The 6,726-nt window shown below is 40.9% G+C and overlaps 1 pseudogene; it reads left to right on the top strand.

The window, feature by feature from the left end:
• The first annotated feature begins 5,530 nt into the window (after positions 1-5,530).
• LOC101358364 (ADP-ribosylation factor-like protein 5A pseudogene) lies at positions 5,531-6,185 on the top strand (annotated as a pseudogene).
• The last annotated feature ends 541 nt before the right edge of the window (positions 6,186-6,726 follow it).

Below are 6,726 nucleotides of genomic sequence, written 5' to 3' on the forward strand. Positions count from 1 at the left end.
CACTACTCACCAAGGTAGAATGTAGAACATTGTCTTTATAAACTGTGTTATGCCAGTTGAGCTAGATGTTCCCTGAGACCATGGTCCCCACAGCCCTCTGCCCAGCAATTCAGTCCCTCAGGGAATTTGGATGTGTCTAACAGATTTTTCCTCTTTTTTGATGTAGGCTTTCATTGCTATAAATTTTCCCTCTGATGATTGCCTACTCTATATCCCATAGGTTTTGGTATGTTGTATTTTCATTTTTGTTTAACTCCGAATAGTTTTTATTTCATTTTTGATTTCTTACCTGACTCATTGGTTGCTTAATACTGTGTTATTTAGTTCCACATGTTTATGTGTTTTCTATTTTTCCTTCTGTGGTTAATTTTTTTAAATTTATCTTTGTGGTCAGAGAAGATACTTTGTATCATTTCAATCTTTTTAATCTCTCTTGAAGAGTTTCCCATGTGCACTGGAAAAAATGTGTATTGTTCTGATGTTGGGTGGAGAGTTCTATATATGTCTACTAGATCTAATTTGTTCATGGTATTATTCAAGTCCTCTATCCCTTTACTGATCTTTTTTCTGGAAGTGTTATCCGGTACTGACAATGGTTCACTGAAGTCTCCTACTATCATTGTCAAATTGTCTATTCCTCTTTTCAATTCTGTCAGTATTTGCTTTATGTATTTTGGTGCATTGATATTGTGTGCATATATATTTGTGATTGTTATATTTTCTTGCTGGATTGTCCCTTTTATTAACATATGATGTCCTTCTTCATCTGTTATAATAGATGTTGACTTAAAGTCTCATTTGTCTGATATCAATATGGCTATCTCTGCTCTCTTTTGCTTACTACATGTATGGAATATTTCTTTCTATTGTTTCACTTTCAGTCTGTTGGTGTCCTTGTACCTAAGATATGTCTATTGTAGACAGCATATGGATGGATCATATTTTCTTATCCATTCTGCCACTCTCTGCCTTTTGCATGGAGAGTTTAATCCATTTACATTTAAGATAATTACTAATAAGGAATAACTTCTGTCATTTTGTTACTTGTTTTTTGTGTGTCTTATAATTTCTTTGTTTTACTTTTTTTAAAATACTTTTGTCATTATTCGTGTGAATTTCCTTTCTTGTGTTAAGTCTATTTGGTTTCTTCCATCTTACTGTCTGTGCATATTTTCAAAGTATTTTTTTATTGGTTTCCATGACAATTACATTTGAGACTTTACATCTACAATGACTTATTTCCACGGGCCTGAGAGTTGGGGAATGCACTAGCTGTGGTGGCATGGTGAGGGCTGGTGGGAATGGGGGGCTAGGTAGGGGTAGAAAGAAAATAAAAGAGAAAGAAAAAAAGTTAGACAGTGGGTGGGGGTAGGGTGGACCTGGGGGCTGGTAGGAAGGGCAGGAGGTGCTGTGCAGGGCTAGGTGGGAGGTAGAAAGAAAAGAAAGAAAGGAAAAGAAAAAAGATAAAATAAGTGATGGCATGGTTATGGCTAACAGGTTGGGGGGGGCTGGTATGCCACTGGCACTCTATTTGTGGTGGTGCAGTGGGCCTGGTGGGAAGTGGGGGGAGGTGGCGTACTGGGCTAGGTGGACGGGAGAAAGAAAAGAAAGGAAAAAAAAAGAAAAAAGGGAAAAAAATGGCAGCATGATGGGGACTGGAGAGTGGGAGGGGGGTGGACCTTGGGGCTGGTGGGAAGGGAGGGGAGATGATGTACAGTGCTAGGTGGGAGGGTGAAAGAAAAGAAAAAGAAAAAAATGGTGGCATGGTAAGGGCTGTGGGTAGGGGTGGGACAGATCTGGGATAGTGGTGGGCCAATGAGCTGGTGGCTCTCTAGTCATGGTGGTGCATCAGGGTCTGAAGGGAAGGAGAGAAGATGGCATATGGGCTAGGTGGGAGAGAGAAAGAAAAGGAAGAAAGGGAAAAAAATAACGGCATGGCAGGAGCCAGCGGGTGAGGGTGGGGCAGACTCAGGATTGTAGTGGGCCAGTGGCACTCTAGCCAAGGTGGCATGTCATGGCCCTGCTGGAAGGGGCAGCGGTGGTGTACAAGGAAGAAGGGTGACGGGTGGGAAAGTGTATTTCTCTGGTTACTGGATGCTCTGTCTCCTGTTGTGAGCTCCATGAAGTTGCCTTCCCGTACTCGCTGTCTGAGATCATTACTGGCTATGCTCCAAGATGGCGACACTCTGCCATGTTAGTTGGCAGGGGACCTCCACTCCGTATCTCTCCTGATCCTCTGTTCTCCTTTAGTGTCTTCTTCCACTTGGTGTTTGAGCTAGTTCTTTATCCCTACAGTTGATGCTTAGAGTTCCAGGATTGACATTTGTATCTGTTTTACTTAGATTTTCAAGTCTTTGCTGCAGAGGCATGGCATGATACGTCTGTCTAGGGTGCTCTCTTAGTTATCTAGTGCTACTATAACAGAAATACCACAAGTGGATGACTTTAACAAACAGAAATTCATTCTCTCACAGTTTAGGAGGCTAGAAGTCTGAATTCGAGGTGCCAGCTCCAGGGGAAGGCTTTCTCTCTCTGTCAGCTCTGGGGGAAGTCCTTGTCATTAATCTTCCTCTGGTTTAAGAGCTTCTCAGAGAAGGGACCCTGGGTCCAAATGATGTGCTCTGCTCCTGGCTCTTCTTTGTTGATAGTAGGGGGTCCTGATCTCTCTGCTTGCTTCTCTCTCCTTTCATCTCTTGTAAGATAAAAGGTGATGCAGGCCACACCTCAGGAAAACTCCCCTTACATCTGATCAGGGCTGTGACCTGAGTACGGTGTTGCATCTCACCCTAATCCTCTTTAACATAACCTAATCTTGTCTCATTCACCATAGGCAGAGATTAAGATTAACAACCCATAGGAAAATTACATTAGATCACAAAATGGAGGACAAACCACACAATACTGGGAATCGTGACCTCGCTAAGTTGACACATATTTTGGGGAGACACAATTGAATCCATAACGGGCATCATGTTGAGTCTGCTTCCTCCATTTACTTTTTGTGAGCAACTGACTGTTTTCTAGTCTGTCAAGTTTAGGAACTGCATTTAAAGGTTTTGATCTATGAGTTAATTCTCATAGACACTCAGAGCTCTATTCTAAAAGAATACAACCAAATAAAAGCTTACACACATGCCAAACCAAGAAGGTTTTTCTCAACCCCTGAAAAAACAAAACTGAGTATTTAATGTATAAAAAGCCACTAAACTGTAGCTACTTTCTAGATCCATGTTTTTAAAAAATGGCTACTTGGAGGTACACTGAAGGAGGAGGGAGAAAACAGAGGTTTTTGGTGGGCAAAGTCAGAAATCCTTAGTAAGTAGTGACAGAAATTCCAGAGGGTTTGTACAGTTTTAAAAGTATCCCTCAAATAATTTTGCTGTCCTTATTCGGGTGGTGATAGGATGCCCCCCTCATATAACCCTACTAGAAAAAATGTTTCCTGATACATTTTGTAATCTCTAAATTCTTATCATTTGGTTAAAAGTCAGTGATTCTTGAGGCAAGGCCTCAATCCAATTTGTTTAAAATAAAGGCTCTAAATTCAGTAGACAATTAATAAAAAATTATGTAAACGATAAGGAGATAGAGGAGTTAACCCAGTTCAATAAAGAAGATTATTCAATAATAGGCTATGTGTCCAGCATCAATAATTCATATATATGGATATTTTTAAAAAGAGGTTTTAAGATAGGGATTCTATTTTCAAAAGAATGAACAACCCAGAGGGGAGGCAAAATGATCACATAGAAGAGCTTAAGAGTTAGAGAACAATTAAATGTTAAACTTTGATAGCCTGGTGAAGGTGAAGAGAACTCAAATATAATGAACATCTATTTTGTGAAATGTTTTTGTGTATATATATATATATATAAATATATATATATATTTTTTTTTTCCTGACACAACAACCCTAAAAAGGATGTGTCATTCCTTTTTTTATTGATTGACTCTGGGGTCAAAACACTCTGTGTGTATGTATGTGTCTGTGTGTGTGGGGGGGGTGCACACATGCGTGCACACTTTTATGCAGCTACTATTCAGTTGACTGTTGTTAGGTGCCATTGAGTTGGCTCTGACTCATGGGCACCCCATGTGTTACAGAGTACAACTGTGCTCCATAGGGTTTTCTTGACTGTAATCTTTACAGAAGCAGTTCACCAGGCATTTCTTCCATGGAGTCACTAAGTCTGTTTGAACCGCCAACCTTTAGGTTAGCAATCGATCACAAACTATTTGTACCACCCAGGCTCCTTCTCAGCTGATTGTTCCCATCAGTAAACAACCTCTGTCTGGGTCCTATCCACAAGTACCATTCAGCACCAAGACCTCCAATGCTCTTCCTTGCAAATTCCTCAGACCTCACAATTCAATGACTATAGGGTCAAGATCACAGGGACCGCTGGAACTATGCTCACATGCTAGAATATGCAAGTGTTCTTCTTGGATCATTTCCGTATGTGGTAGCCAGCACCTAAAATGCCCCCAGTGATTCTCACATTCTAGTATTTATGGCCTTGTTTAATCTTTGCCCACATTAAAGCAATACTGACCTGTGTGACCAATAGAGTATGCTGAAGTGACAGTGTGTAACTTCTGAAGCTAGATCATAAAGGGCATTTTAGCTTCCAGATCGCTTGCTCTGGAGAAGGACAATTACCATGCCATAAAGAAAACTCAAGCATCCCTGTGGAGCGGCCCACACGGAAATGTACTAAGACCTTCCACCAACAGCCAGCATCAACCTACCGGCCATGTGAGTGAGCCACCTTAGAAACAGATCTTCCAGCCCTTGTCAAGCCTTCAATTGACAGCTTACCTGGTAGACATCTAACTGCAATCTCATGAGAGATTCAGTACAGAACTTCTCTGCCAAATCACTCCCAAATTCCTGTATCATAGAAATTGTGAGAGATAATGCATGTTTATTTCTGTTTTAAGCCACTGAGTTTGGGAAAATTTGTTACACAGCAATAAATAATATAAGTATTTGTATTTTAAACTAGTATGATGCCAAAACAAAACCTTAAAATGTGGAGGGGGCTTTAGGATTGGCCTGTGGGTACAAGCCAGAAGGATCTTGAAAAGAATGTTAGTGAAAGCCTAAAAACGTTGAGGAGACTTAGCAGAAGCCTAATAACCCTAGAAAAGTCTGTTGGTGAAGGTTAAAATGAAGTGAAGAAAATGTTATTGGAAATTAGAGGAAAGAAGATCCTTGTTTTGTAGTGGCAAAAAGCTGAGTCATGGAGCTGGGGGAGGACCGTGGCCCGCGAGACTCGTCGCAGACAACGCGGCGGCGATGTCTGCGAGCCAGGCGAGCGCCGCAGCGGCAGTGGCGTGGCCTCACGCGCGGCAGGGCGGCCTGGGCTTCGGCCTCCCTCCGGTTCCAGGGAAGCGGACTGGCGGCAAGCACGGGAGCAACAGCAGCAGCAGAGGCGGAGGCTCTGGCACGTCCCTCTCCTCCGCCTCAGCCTGAGCCAGGGGAGGCCAGGCGGCCCTGGTGGCTGGAGGGGGGGTCAGCTGCCCGAGAATGGGAATTCTCTTCACCAAGATATGGAGACTATTCAATCACCAGGAGCACAAAGTTATTGTTGGGCTGGATAATGCAGGGAAAACTACCACCCTTTACCAATTTTCTATGAATGAAGTTGTACATACATCCCCTACAATAGGAAGTAATGTAGAAGAGATAGTGATTAATAATACACGTTTCGTAATGTGGGACATTGGTGGCCAAGAATCTCTTCGTTCTTCCTGGAACACTTACTGTACTCACACTGAGTTTGTAATAGTTGTTGTGGACAGTACAGATAGAGAAAGGAAGGATTTCAGTAACTAGAGAAGAACTCTATAAAATGTTAGCACATGAGGACCTAAGGAAAGCTGGATTGCTGATTTTTGCTAATAAACAAGATGTTAAAGAATGCATGACTGTAGCAGAAATCTCCCAGTTTTTGAAACTCACTTCTATTAAAGATCATCAGTGGCATATCCAGGCATGCTGTGCTCTTAAACTGGCGAGGGATTGTGGCAAGGACTTGAATGGATGATGTCACGATTTAAGATTAGATGATCTCTACTGACCTCTTCTCATAGACTTTGTATAAACGAAGTGCTGGACTTTACCTGAAAGCTGCAAAAATTAATGGTTTAGGTATATTTATAATAAACTGATTTAAACTTTTTTTATAAGAAGAAAAATTAAGACCACTTATTTGAAAACAAAGATGAAGTCTCACCTTCCAATTTGCTTTCTCATTAGTTCCTTCCAAAGTAAGGTCTTAAAGCTGTGACTGACATTTTTCTCATAATGAATCCTTTCAGGACATTGTGTAGCCTGTGGTAAGTACAAAGGGAGAGGAAGACAATTTTAAGTTTGAGAACTTTTATCATCAGTATAACCCTCCCTAGTTGAATGTTACTCTTTTTTTGTTCCATTAAGTCAGAGTACAAATCAGCACAGATACTCAGTTTCCAGTATTTTAAAATGTAATGCTACTTATGAAAAGTATTTTGTGTAAGGTTGCATATGTATTGTGTATATACTTCAAGTTCAAGTTAATGGCTTTGACTTATGTTCTAAAGAAAAGGGAATAACACAAAAATTAATAATATCCTTAAATATAGCCATAATGACATGAGTACTGGCATTGGTGGTAAGTGCCATTTTGAACTTTTCCCCTTATGTTCTCTGTATTGTACTAACCAATCCCCAAAAATCATTGA

Source organism: Trichechus manatus, unplaced genomic scaffold, assembly GCF_000243295.1.
Source record: "Trichechus manatus latirostris isolate Lorelei unplaced genomic scaffold, TriManLat1.0 scaffold00224, whole genome shotgun sequence".
Lineage (NCBI taxonomy): Eukaryota > Metazoa > Chordata > Mammalia > Sirenia > Trichechidae > Trichechus > Trichechus manatus.